We start from the raw sequence: 14251 nt of genomic DNA on the forward strand, positions 1-14251 counted from the left end.
AGACAAACTATCAGTTTAGTATAGATGATAAAGGATAGAATACAGACATCTTCAGATATTCCTTGTCCTCAATTTTTTCTCTCATGTATCCTTTTGTAGGAAGCTAGCATAAGATGTCATGCATCAAAATGAGAAATAATCTTTAAAAAGAGGTTGACATGGGATCAAAAATCAGGAATTCCAACACAAGAGAGAAGAAAATAATCAAGATGCTGCTTAAAGGAAGATCAAGGATGACAACCAGCCTAAAGAACAACCATTCAGATCAGCAGACAGAGGACTATAGGAAATTTGTCCCCAAGAAAAAATAATAAGCTACTGAGATATTTGAATAATGTGTATTTCTTCTGGAAATTTCAGGGGTGATAGTATATACAAATCTAAGCAAACAAATAAGCAAGCAAAGAAAAGCACGCAGTGTCAAGCTGCACAAACTTCAAACTCAGCATACATTAAAAGCATGTGTTAAAGTTGGTTGTGTATAATATATCTAATGGCAAATTGGTTTAAAATTGAATATTGCAAAATTGGAAATTATTCACATGAGCTTAAAAGTGTTGTCAAAAGCTTTAAGGGAAGCAATCCATGGTCCTCTTTCATTCAAGGACTTGTTTTGTGCTCTCTCTGCTTGAAATGCTCTTCCTCAAGACATTTGGTTGACTTACTGTCTTAATCATTCAGGTCTTTGCTCAAGCATCACTTCTTTGCTTAATTTATTAAAAATAGCACCAGCTATCATTTAAAAAAAATTTCTGTTTCATTTCCTTCATAGGACATGTTAGTTTCTAAAATGACACTTAAAAAAATTGTTTATGTTTTGTCTGGCTCTTTTCTGTGTCCCAGCCCTTGAAACATCTGGCATATGGTGAGTGCTTAGTAAAGACTATGGATTGAGTGAACCCAATGGGCAGCGGGCTTCATGAGAGCACAGACTGTTTTGTTCACTATTGTATCTTCAACCCCTCTTCAAGTGTCTATAGATATAGGTACCAGGTATAGGTATTACAAAAACATGCATTGGTTGGATGAATAAGTGAATGAAATCAAAGATGAGGTTTCTCTTAAAATTTTTTAATGAAAATGTTTTGCACCACTTTGGGACTTCATACAGTTAAAGAAAAGTCATTTTTTTCTCAGCGGAGTTCACGGTGAGTGACGAAATAAATTCTTCTCTCCTCCATGATGGACCTCAGAATCTGAGCTGCAAGCTCTGAAGGTGTGTAGTGTGTTCTCTCATACCTCAGTGAGCAAATCCAAATGACTATGATCACTAACATGGTTAAAAGGTGATGAGTATACCTCAGGGACAATACCAATTCAAAATCCCCATGGAGTTCTTTTCATGATGCATACCCTACTTCTTCTCTTTCTTCTCTATATTTGGAGATATTCATAGTTTATAAAAATTTTTGGAAAAAGGCAAATAATTTTATACATTATGAGTAACAGCTAGTTATTGCTAGGATATAACATCTAGGATTTGACTGATTTTTCTTAAAACAATATGAAAACAAGTGAATACTCAAAGAAATGGGTCATACCCTGAAAGTGTAATTAGCAAGTGTTGACAAGCTCTGGAGTAGACATCGGTGAAATAGTGACTATGAGAAGGAGGTGGGGATGGCGGTGTTGGTGTTGCCATTCTCACTCTATCACTGTTCCATAGTAAGTTAGTTATATATTTCTATTGGGTAAACATTTCCATTGGACTTTTGGCTAAAAAACATTTAAGTAACGATCATAAAGAGCAAAAAAGAAACCAAAATCAAAATTTAAGACAACACAGACTGATACTGATGAAATAATACTCCATTGCTCATTCTAATGTTTTTAAGAGCTAAGGGTGTGTTCCGCAAGTTCCACTTTTAATCAGCAGTACTGGCAAAACAAGGGATGCTATTGCCCTTAGGCCGAAGGCAAGATCTAACCTGCTGTTTCTGTGAGCCTTAACTATATCGTCCAACTCTCTGATTCAAGTCAACTATGATGAGTGAGGCTGTGCTCTGAAATACAAGGTATTCTCAGTCTAGATGAACATATATTTTCTCAAGAATTGAGAAAGAATTGAGAGAGAGAGGAGAGAGAGACAGAGAAGCAAACATGATTGAAAAATTCCAAATTAATTTATTTTACACATATGTTCTTATTTATATACAAATACTTATTCTTCTGGATGGCTAGTCACAGTGGCAATGCCTTTGGACAGATTAATAAGGGTGATTTATACATCTTGAATGATGTTTCTGTTTTGTTATTTTGATGCCACTCCTGGGGTCTGACTTTAGCCAAGATGCAGGGAGCACGAGGGAAAGCTGATGACTTACTGCTTGGTGGGAGAGTCAGGCTGGCTGTGCTGGAGCAGCTCAGATCTAACCTGTGTGTTTCCTGTTGACATGTGTGGACCATACAGAGAGGGACCTGGAATGGAGCCCTGGAAGAGGGAAGGGACTCTGACCATGTGTTCCTGAGTAGCGACAATCACCAGTGAAGCTGGGCCTTTGCATGTACCCTGAGCATTGCTGTGAAAGGGGCCTGCGGGAGCCCCTGTACATCCGTCAAAAGCATTTAGGGAAATATGGCCAGGACTAGAGAGTGTGAAGCCACCCAATCAAGTACAAGTTCTCACCTCACCTTCCTTCCCCTGCTTTTATCCCCTATGGGGGTGCAAACATACCTTAGAAATGAGGACTATCACAGCAGAAGCCAGACTCATGCATATACACACCCAACTAATGTTTGACAAGGTCACCAAGAACATACAATGGAGAAAGGATAGTCTCTTCAATAAACGGTGTTGGGAAAACTGGATATCCACATGCAAAAGAGTGAAATTGGACCGTTATCTTACGACGCACGCAAAAAGCAACTAAAAATGGATTAAAGACAAACATAAGATACGACCTGAAACTATAAGACTAGAAGGAAACATAGGGAGAAAACTCCTTGGCATTGATCTTGGCAATGATTTTCCAGATATGACACCAAAAGTACATGCAACAAAGGCAAAAATAAACAAGTGGGGTTACATAAAATTAAAAAGCTCCTCATGGCAAATAAACTATCAAGAAAATGAAAACGTAGCCTAAAGATTGGTAGAAAATATTTGCAAACCATATATCTGAAAAGGGGATAATATCAAAAATAGATGAGGAATTTTCCCAACTTGATAGTGGTAAATTACCTGATGTAAAAAAATGTGCACAGGATTTGAACAGACATTTTTTTCAAAGAAGACATTCAGATGGCCAACAGGGGCATGAAAAGGTGCTCAACATCATTAATCATCAGGAAAATGCAAATTAGAACCATAATAAGAGATCACTTTATGTCTGTTAAGATGGTTATGGTTTAAAAAACAAAAGATAAAGTGATGAGGATGTGGAAAAGAGGGAGCACTTGTACATTGTTGGTGAGAATATAAATTGGCACAGCCACTTTAAAAAACAATATGGAGGTTCCTCAAAAACTTAAACCTAGAACTACCATATGTTTCAGAAGTCCCACAGTGGATATATATCCAAAGGAAATAAAATCAATATCTCAATGACACTTTGGTCCTAACACCCATTGCTGCATTATTCACAATAGCAAAGTTATAGAAATAACCTAAATGTCCATCAACGGATGCATGGCTGAAGAAATATATATACACAACTACATACAATAAGATATCATTCAACCTTAAAAAAGAAGGAAATTCTGCCATTTACAACATGGATGAAACTAAAATACATTATGCCAACTGAAATGAGCCTGGCACAGAAAGACAAATACTGTATGACCTCACATATACGTGGAATCTAAAATAGTCAAACCCATAGAAGCAGAGTGAGAATGTTAGTTGTCAGGGTTAAGGGTGGGTGGGAAAAATGGGAAGATGTCAGTCGAAGGCTACAAAGTTTCAATTGTATAAAATGAATAAATTCTAGAGGTCTAATGTACAGCATAGTGACTATAGTTAGCAATGCTGTGTTGTATACTTGAAATTTACTAAGAGTATATATTAAGTAGTTTCACCACAAAAAGGTAACTATGTTAAAAAAATGGATATGTAAATTACCTTGACTATAGTAATCAGTTCACTAGGTTTATGTAGTATATGTATGTGGAAACATCACATTGTACACCTTAAATATATATAGATACTTTGTATTAAATATGTAAGACATATATATATAATTTGTATTAAAAATTTACAATATCAAAACAAAGTGAAAAGAGACAGGAAGCCAATAGCACTCTTATTCTCAGAGGCAAAACTGAAGTTATAGAGTCATTAATTGGAAAAGGGGAGAAAACTTTGCATTGAATAAATATTGAAGAGTTGATTCTCCTATTTGCACCCTCTCTCTCTCTCAATACATTTACACATTTATTACATTATTTCTTGACATTTTGATTTCTAAATTTGAATTGCGCTTGCTGATTTTATGCCTTAAAGTTCTATTCATCTAAGAGTAAGCCAAAAGCCCAATTTATCTAGAGGCAGGGTGAGATTACAGTCAGTGAATGCATTTTGAAAGGATGATGGGAAGCCAAGAATTAAAATTGTGTTCCACTCATCTCCTTGCTTCTACTATTTAATCCCTATGATCTATTTCTTTAAAATCATTTCCTAAAAACAAGTTAGGAATCAAGAATAAACATGTGGATTTATTTTCATTTATTCTGTCAGCACCAGTGATCTGAGGATTTACTTATTTTTTTCAGTTCTGAAAGATTCTCAGCTCTTTCTTCACTGTGAGCCCCACTGAGTGGTGGAGCCTCTCAGGCTCCCCTCCTTAATTCTTAACAGTTCTGTCATGTATCTTTAAAACCTTTTTATCTTTCTGTGTTGCATTTGGGTGGAAGTGTACAATACTATCTTTTAATTTATTAAACTCTCTCCCTCTGTCAAGTCCAGAGAATATCTCATCTGCTGATTTTAAAAAATGTTGTCAATGAGTAGATTTTGATTTTAAGATTTCCAATGTGTTCTTTTTCATATGCTTTTGTTTTTGTATCATTTCTGTCTTGCTTGGTTTCATAATTTCTTTCTCTGTCAGAAATTTCCTTCTTTATTTCTTTGAGTATCCTAATCATGTTTATTTTCAAATCATTTTCAGATTGCTCTCACGTGTTCGTTTTATCTGGAACAATTTACTTTCCGATTTTTTGTTGATTTTGTTGATTTTCTTTCTTCCTGCCATCTTTTTGGAATTTTAATTTATAAACTCATTTTCATGCTTATTTATTCTCTTTTCCTCTCTTCTTATTCATCCTTCTCTGTCTTCTGCATTTTTGGGATGACTTGGAGAGCTTCAAGCCCAAAGTAGGTCTTATATTCATGGTTGACAGCATCTCTGCTGTTATTGTCAACATGCTGACCCAGTTGCTAAGCTAGGAGGTGCAGCATCAGTTCCTGACTGCAAAGTGTGTCTGCTCTCTCCAGCTTCCCTATTGACTTTGCATAAGCCTTCACCGTAAGCGAGAATTAATTTGAGCTTTTTAAACCTCATTTCAAGGGTGGTGGGTGTTTCCACTTCAGCGTCCCCAATTGCAGCTTTAAGCAATTGGCTAGGCTGTAGTACTCCATCTCATGTGGGACACTTCTAGAAGCAAGAGTTATTTATCTATTATTTTATTTTAGTGTTTATCTTTGAATTTTAATGTGTGTGTGTATATCTTTTTTGTAAGCAAGTCTACAGTTATCTTGTATTTCTCTGTCTTTCTCCAAAATAAAGCAATGACTTTACTACACCTTAGCTATCCATAAACAGTGTTCCCATTTCTGGCCACAACTATATTTATTTATTTTAAAGCATATTAATGATGTATTTTATATTCCTTTTAAAAATATACTTTATCTATATATGTTAGGAACATGGCAGTGACAGATGACAGTGTTAAAACCTATGCTTTTATTAATATCACCATCCTAATGGTTCTCTAATCTCTGTAATTGTAATGCTGTTACAGAGTTAAAGAGTATAAAGAGGTTGTCACATTTCTACTAGTCCGGCTTATAGACTGTCATAAGATTTTAATATCTCAAGTCAAATGGAATGGGCTGTAAAAGAAAAGATTTATTTTAAAACAGTGTTAATACTATAGCATTACTAAAAGAAATATTCAAAAGAAAAATATTCACATTATACATTGTTGCCATATCTCAAAATATTTCAAGACTTTCTTGGAATTTCAAAGCCTTCATCAGAGTTTCTGGAGACAAATCTCTGTCCTCTAAGATGGATTTGACTTTTAACAGTGACCAAAAGTCACTCAGAAACAAGTTGCTAGATTCATCTATTATTTAAGCTGGGTAATGCATTATAGATCATAAGCAAACAGTTTAGAACAAAAATTATAGAGCAGTGAGTTTATTTCTGTGGCTTTTAAATTGGGTCTACAAAGAGTTCCAAAAGAAGTACTTTAAAATGTTCTAACCATTATTCCAGCTTTCTGAAGCAGTTACAATGATGCAAATGCTCATTTAAATAGTAGATCCTGGTATATCTGTGGGAAAAAAATCCATAAAATTACCTAATTGTTGTATCTTAAGAAACGGAAAGAGACCCACAAGTCAGGATGCTTGGGCTCAAATCTCTAGATCTCCCATGAAACAACTCTGGTTCTTGAACAAAAGCTTCACCTGCCTGGCCTCAGTGTCTTCCGCTGTCAAATGGTGGCTGGTGGTAGACAATCAGGATATGGGTTGGGAAAAGAAATCTAAAAATTTCTCTAGTGATATAATTGTGACATTTATGTTCTTTTATCTATTTCAAGACAGTTTCTGTCATTCTTTAACCTTTACTCTTCTACACTGAAAAGAATAGGATTTTATAGCTATTATAACATTTTATAGTTTTATATTCAATTTCATTTTCCCAAACCTTTAATTATTTGTAGTTATCTGTGCTCTTTATAATTTCTTCAATTCATTTTAAAGTCCAACAAACCAAACTGGATGCTAAGAACCTAACTGACAAGGTAGCAGAGATTTACCTCTAGGCTTTTGTTTGTCATTTAAAAATATTTTCCAGAGTCTTGACTTGCTCACAACAGTATTTTGCTGAATCATTCAGCATGTGGAAAACTGGGACACCCTTTCTTCTCTCTTCCTCTATCCACTCCCAGGCTTTTAAAGCCAACATTTAGAGCCATATCATTACAGGTCTCTTGAAATGTAGTATAGTTTCTTTGATTTATATTCTAGAAACTTTTTTTTCTAAAATAAACAGTAAAACATTATATATCACAACAGGAAGAAAAACCAAAATGTAACTATAAATATTGCTTGTTTTTTTTTTTTTTTTTTTTGCTTTTTTTTCAACCATTCCAATAGTAACAGTAACAATACCTTTAAAGATAGATTCAGTGTTGGAATTAATAGGATGCAGTGAATGTCTATATCTAGTGCGCATAATAGAATATGGAATAAATAATTATAAATCAGTGTAGGAAACATAAGTTAGTGAAAAGTCAGTAATACAGGATGATTAAATTTTAGATTTAGGAAAGTTGATGAAAGTGTTGACTTAGAATTCTAATGAAAAAAGTATTTTGCTTTGATTACTGTATGTGGGATTTTATTTAGTGTCTAGGGAATAGTATTAATGATCAATACAAATGTTTATTTCGTGATTTTCGATGGTTCAATTTTATGGTATTTTAATAATCTCTTGTGAAAAAAATAGGCAAAATGAGGGTCTAGGACTTCAGTGACTTTAGTTTTACCTTATTGATGTGGCCCCCTTCATTCCTGAGATTATAGCTCCTCAAGTTTCCTGCTGCTGGCTGCTGCAATAGACCACCAAAGCCGACAGAAGCTATTCCAGGACTACAGCTATTCCTGTAACTTATGGAACAAACAGGAGTAGAGAAGATCATGATTTTCTGTATTTTGAAGGAATTGAAGTCAAACTTCTCAGATTTCCTTCTAGCAGGTGAAAACAAGGGAACCAGTTTTTGTTAAGATTTATAAACTATAGAATTTCTTATCAATGCAGAATTCGAATTTTGACCAGTTGACCCTTAAGCTTTTGAAAACATTTTTACACATTGCGTGGATTCCATCATTTAAAAATATTCTGATGTTATATCTGGAACCCTATCTGTACATTTTTTCTGTTTTGATTATAACTAATTCTGGCCTTATTTGGGAGAAATTGAAGAAATGGCTTTTAAGTAACTTTTGCTGTTTATTTGGTGTTTGTCTTATGCTCAGGCAGAAAAAAAATGGACTTCTGCTTTGTTCATGATAAAGTAGCCTGATTATTTTATTATTATCATTATTTTTGCTTTCTCTCTTCCTGGAACCACTCCCTCAATCCCACTCCACACATTTCACTCCAAACTTCACTGCCATCATGGTACCTACCATGTAAAGAACAGTCGTGATTAAAATTTCCCAACATCATCTGAATTCTTTTTTGCACTAAATGACAGATATAGCTCACCAAACGCCACCTATAATACAATCAGTGGAAGGGGAAACAATTTTTACTCCATCAATAGATTCTTCATTATGATGAATGATGATCTATTTGATCTGTATCTTAACATATTTCTGGGCTCATTACTGATGAAAACGAATCATCCTAACAGTACTGACACTAGTGTTGGTATAATGACTAACTTTGTTTCCACCTCATTGGGCTATGGAACACCCAGATATTTGGTGAAACATCATTCTGGGTGTTTCTGTGAGGGTGTTTTCAAATGGGATTGACATTTGAACTGGTTGACTGAGTAAAACAGATTGCCTACCCTAATGTTAGTGGACCTTATCCAAGCAGTCAAAGGCCTGAAAAAGGCAGACTCTCCAGGAGTAAGAGGGAACTCCTTTTGCCTGACAGCCTTTGAATTTCGTCATCAAGTTTTTTTTTTTTTTTTTTTTTTTTTTTTTTCTGCCTTGGACTCAAACAGAAACATTGGCTCTTCCTGGGTCTCAAGTCTGCTGGCGCTAAGACTGGAATTATATCATCTGCTCCTTGGGTCTCCAGCTCATCAAGTCACCCTGCGGAACTTGGGACTTGCCCACAATTATGGAGGGGGGCTAATTCCTTATATTAAGTCTCTGTTTTGTTTTGTTTTTCTGGAGACTCCTTGACTAATATAAGTGACTTAGTTTCAGATATACATTTCTGGCAAACAAGCATGACTCTTATTTCTAACAGCATAGCATTCCCCTGCAGGCTCACGCGTGTTCATATACAAACTTCAAGTATGTATATAAGTTTGATGCTTAGAGTCAAGAATGAATAACTCTGTGGTCCATTAGTTTTGCTTAAAAACTTTTATGAAGCCAAGTGCAGTGGCTCACGCCTGTAATTCCAGCATTTTGGGAGGCCAAGGCAGATGGATCACCTGAGGTCAGGAGTTCAAGACCAGCCTAGCCAATATGGTGAAACCCTGTCTCTATTAAAAATAGAACAACAACAACAACAACAGCAACAACAACAAAATTAGCCAGGCGTGATGGCAGGCACCTGTAATCCCAGCAACTCAGGAGGCTGAAGCAGGAGAATCGCTTGAACCTGGGAGACAGAGGTTCCAGTGAGGCAAGATTGCGTCACTGTACTCCACCCTGGGCAACAGAGCAAGACTCCTACTCAAAAATAAATAAATAATAAATAAATAAAACACAAACAAACAAACAAAGAACAACAACAAAAAAAACTTTTATGAGTTATCACCCATATTGGTAATTTGAATAATCTACACTACTACCCGATAACATCCAAGAGAAAGCTGAAATGGGATAATGTACGAAAGATGCTTTGGTATAGTTTATTCTCATAAATATTACCTATAGTGCTTATATCTTAGGTGGCATGATTTGAAATGGAAACAAAGATACTCTTGGAGGTTTCCATCAATACTTTTAAAATGTAGCTGCTCATTTGTAATGCATTGGTCATGTTGATAGAGAATATTTAGAGTATGTCAAAGTGCTACCCAGTTTATTTGCCATCCCTGTTTTCTTCTACAGGGGTGAGGGACAAATATCTCTGACTAAAAACAGAGAAAACAATAATCATATCTGACACCTGCACAGTTCCCCTTACCCCATACGACTAGGAGAATATATGAGTGTTTAACTGAGGTAAAACAGAAGTGGAAATACATTTAGAAATGTGCATCACCACTATTACACAATAGCTCTAATTGCTCATAGAATTTGATGTGTTTCTTATTGCAAGAGGTCTGAGGGCATTGTTTGTTTTGCCTGTTCCTTATGGGTGAGGAAATAGTGAGAAAGGAGTTGAAAAAGTTTGGTTTCTCAGAGCTCACCATGAAGAATGTGAGGCCATTTCTTACCTGAAGGGTTTGTTTATTTCCACATCCATGAAACGTCATTTTCTCTGCAGACACTGCCAATTTAAATTTATTTCATGTGTGATGTAGACAGATGTCTGCTAGGAGCTGGACTGAGGCCATTAACACTTCACGAGAGAGGTGGTTCTAGTACCCAAGTGGTAGTTAGCAGCTCTGACTTGTGGTGCTAGTTTTACCAGTGACTGGGCCTTTAGGATTTGACTAGTATTTAGTACAGAGTCTCACTTCTTGGAAACTTTTTCTATCATAAGCAAGAAAGAATAACTAAGAAGTGTTCCTCAGTTGAGTTTCTTAAAGGTAGCTAAATAAATTGTTAGTTGAGAATAAAGCTACCGCTCTCCCAGGAGAGGGACAATAAACTATATTGTCCAATATTAAAGCATTCCCACTATTCTGTAGTCCATAAATTTTTTGGTGGAATTAGTCTTGTGGAGTATTTCTAAGTGGCTAAATTCTCGTTTTTCACCACTGCGTAAAGCATACAAATATTTAAAATCTTAATGAACTGCACATTTTATATATTGTTACCAACTGCAAAGATTTATCATTTCTGTGGAATTTAATTGAAAAAACTTGTTTCTTTTTTTCTTTCTTTTTTCTTTTTTTTTTTTAAGACAGGGTCTCACTCTATTGCCAAGGCTGGAGTGCAGTGGCACAATCACGGCTCACTGCAACCTGTGCCTCCTGGGCTAAAGTGATCCTCCCACCTCAGCCTCCTGAGTAGCTGGGACTACAGGTGCATGCCACCATACCCGGCTACTTTTTGTATTTATTATAGGGATGAAGTTTCACCATGTTGTCTACGCTGGTCTCAAACTCCTGGGCTCAAGTGATCTGCCCATCTCAGCCTCCCAAAGTGCTGGGATTAAGGCGTGAGCCACCACACCCAGCCAAAAAAGTCTATTTCTTTCATACAAGAACTCTGGCTCTTTCTTTCTTTCCAGGGCTTTCAGGCAAGGCTCATTCCTGCAAGCCGTCTTCCAGTTTTCCTGCATATGTGAGTTGTGGAGGAAAATCTGCTCAGCTAAGCTCCTAGGCTAATAAGCATCTCTTTTTTTCTAATTCTTGTGGACTTTTGTCTATAGCTGTTGTCAGGACTGCTTTACTTTCTGTTTTCTGGAAACATAGGCCAAACTGTGACAGCTGAATGACCAAAGCTATCAGCCAGACTCACTCTATCCAAGCCATCTTTTTCTGGGGTTGTGGGGAGGGTGGGAGGGCACCTGATCTCCATTTCCTGTTTTCTGTGACCTATCTAGACCCATTTCTAATAGATCCTCCAACTTCCATTCTGCTCATTCTGTCTTCTAAGCACCATTTCTCTGAACATTTAACCTGGTACCCATATATCACTACCCAAGTTTAATTTACGACAGTGATGGTTAACAAATCAATAGCACCTGCCTGTCCTGAGATAATTAGTGAGCAGTACCAGTGGACTGGTTTCTAAGATATTCCACAATATAAATACAAGGCACAAGGTTTGCTGGTGAGATGTTCTCTGGACTAGGAGTAACGTCAGATATCATTTTGGAATAAGAGTTTCGAATTCCAAGCATGGTACAAAATAGAAGATTTAATGTTAGGACATTAATCCAAAGTACCAACTAAATTCAAACGTCTAAAACTATTAACAAGTAGCAACTAACAAGGGTGACGTGGATTGGCTCTTGAGACTAAAGAAGTTATGGGATTTTTTAAAATTAAAAATGGAAATAAAAACTCTTTGAAATAAACGCCAGAGTTTATACCATCAGTGCAGAAACTAGGTAGCCATATAAATAAAACAAATGCAAGCTAAATGTTCAGCAAGACCAAAAGAAGCTTCCATTCCCTGCCTACTTAAATAAAAACACTAACCACACCCACATAGGCTATTTAGGTATGACTCCTCTGACAAAGAGCTTCTTGTGTTTTCTCAGGGAGGAGTCAAGCCCCCAAACCTCATATTTTGTTTTTGTATGTCCTCTCCTACTATTTTAATAAGCTTTCAAAAATAACACATTGTCATTTCATTCATATAAGTCATACAAAATCAGAGATGTTAGCTTACTGAGGACAGAAAATTTGTGCATTTAATATTTTTAAGCTATAAGTCCTATATGCTAGATTAATGTTTACTTTTAATCATTTAAAAATATTTTTAACTCCATCCAAATATATTAGGTTGATGAAAAAATAATTGTGTTTTTTGCCATTAAAAATAAAGACAAAGACCGCAATTACTTTCACACCAATCTAATACATTTGTCAGACTGCTAACGGAAGGACAGCTTGCATTACAGACTATTTTTATACCATAAAGACAAAATATAAGCAGTGCTTCACATCTGAATGTGGGAAGTTAAAGTTTTTTTATTTCATCATTTTGCTTTTCTGTATTTTCAAAATTTCTACCATAGCATATATATTTTCTATGAGACATAAAATAAAAGTGTTTACTTTTCAAACGCGGTAATTTTCACCAATAAAGATAAAACACTGAAGCCAGTGTTTTGACTCCATTAACACAGACTTCTTTTTAAAAATGTGCAATAGGTGAGCTCTTATTTTGACATTCATTCAAGCCCTTCCCGATTAGCCCATAGTTCATTTCACTTCAAACATTTCTTCTTTGTGTTTGCAGTTGAAATATTCTCTTAACAACTCAGAAGGCTGCAGAAAATGCTATGCTTCATCAGGCAAAATGGAGTGAAAAAGGGAGTGTGCTCAAAGCTGGCAGTGAAGAATGTCATAGTCTGACAAACTACACAGCAATCTGAGACTCAGCAGTTTCCTTTCCATTTAAGACAGCTGCATTGTAAATGAGAAGCTAAATCATGAAGAGATGCAAAATTTTTCTAGGAAATTAAATGTATGTTAGAGATGCTGATCAAGACTCGTTTTTGTTGGTCTAAAGCACTCTACTGTGAGATGGTCTGTTATTCAAAAGGCTCCACTTTCTAGTTGTTTTTCTTTGGGTACTACTGCCTCTACAGACTACACCCCTGCCAGGCAGATTGTTTATGGTGCTGGTCTTCAGGAATGTGGTGCCTGGGCCTGCTTGTCACTACCGATTCTTACTGCGCTCTATTTTTCTTCAGGTCTGACAGAATACTTCAGCAGCAGACTAGCCAAGAGCTGGTGTAGGACCATAAAGCTCAGGACACTAACTCCTTTTTCCACTGGGACGGCCTTCTCAGGAGGTTATTCTGATCACCCCTAGTTCCAGTTCTTTTCTATCATTGGGTCAGCCCTGTGTTCAGATTCTGATAAGTGTCCCAAGTGCAACACACACAAAAAGACCAGGAGCTGCCAAGCATTCTAAATGTGGAGGTCTTTGAACCTTGTGGAGCATTTTCATATCCAAATTATTTCTTATTTGATCTTCACAAAACTTTCCCTGTGAGATGAATATGATTCCCAAGTCACAGAGACAGCCAGGTGAAGGACTGAACCCACATCTTCAGACTCCATTTTAGTGAAAACGGAGTTCTTTTGTGTTTTGTTTTACTTCTTTGTTTTCCAGGGTGTCCTTAGTAAGTCACATTCCTCAAAGGCCAAAACAAACAAACAAACAAAAAGCAAACCTACACAGAAAACAAATTCAGGAAGGAAAAGAGGAAAAAGGCCCTTTCTGATAAATGGCAAATTTAAAGTGCTGATAATATGAAGATACATTTAAATTGAAAATACATTTGCCATAGCTTCTAGAAGTCATCTTGGAAAACTTTCCTGTACCCTGAAAACACTTTGCATGACCAATCTCCTCCATGTGGGGAGAGTATGCAGAAGGCATTTGCCGAGGAAGGTGCTGCACCTCACCACTGTGGAGGCAGCGTGGCCTTTACTATTTGTGCCGTTTGATTGGGTGACTACAGTACTGCTCCTAGCATGAAAGCCGGCTCTGTTTTATGAGATTCCCACTGTCATGCCCTACTTTGGCCGGTGT

This window comes from Rhinopithecus bieti, unplaced genomic scaffold, assembly GCF_001698545.2.
Source record: "Rhinopithecus bieti isolate Rb0 unplaced genomic scaffold, ASM169854v2 scaffold_44774, whole genome shotgun sequence".
NCBI lineage: Eukaryota > Metazoa > Chordata > Mammalia > Primates > Cercopithecidae > Rhinopithecus > Rhinopithecus bieti.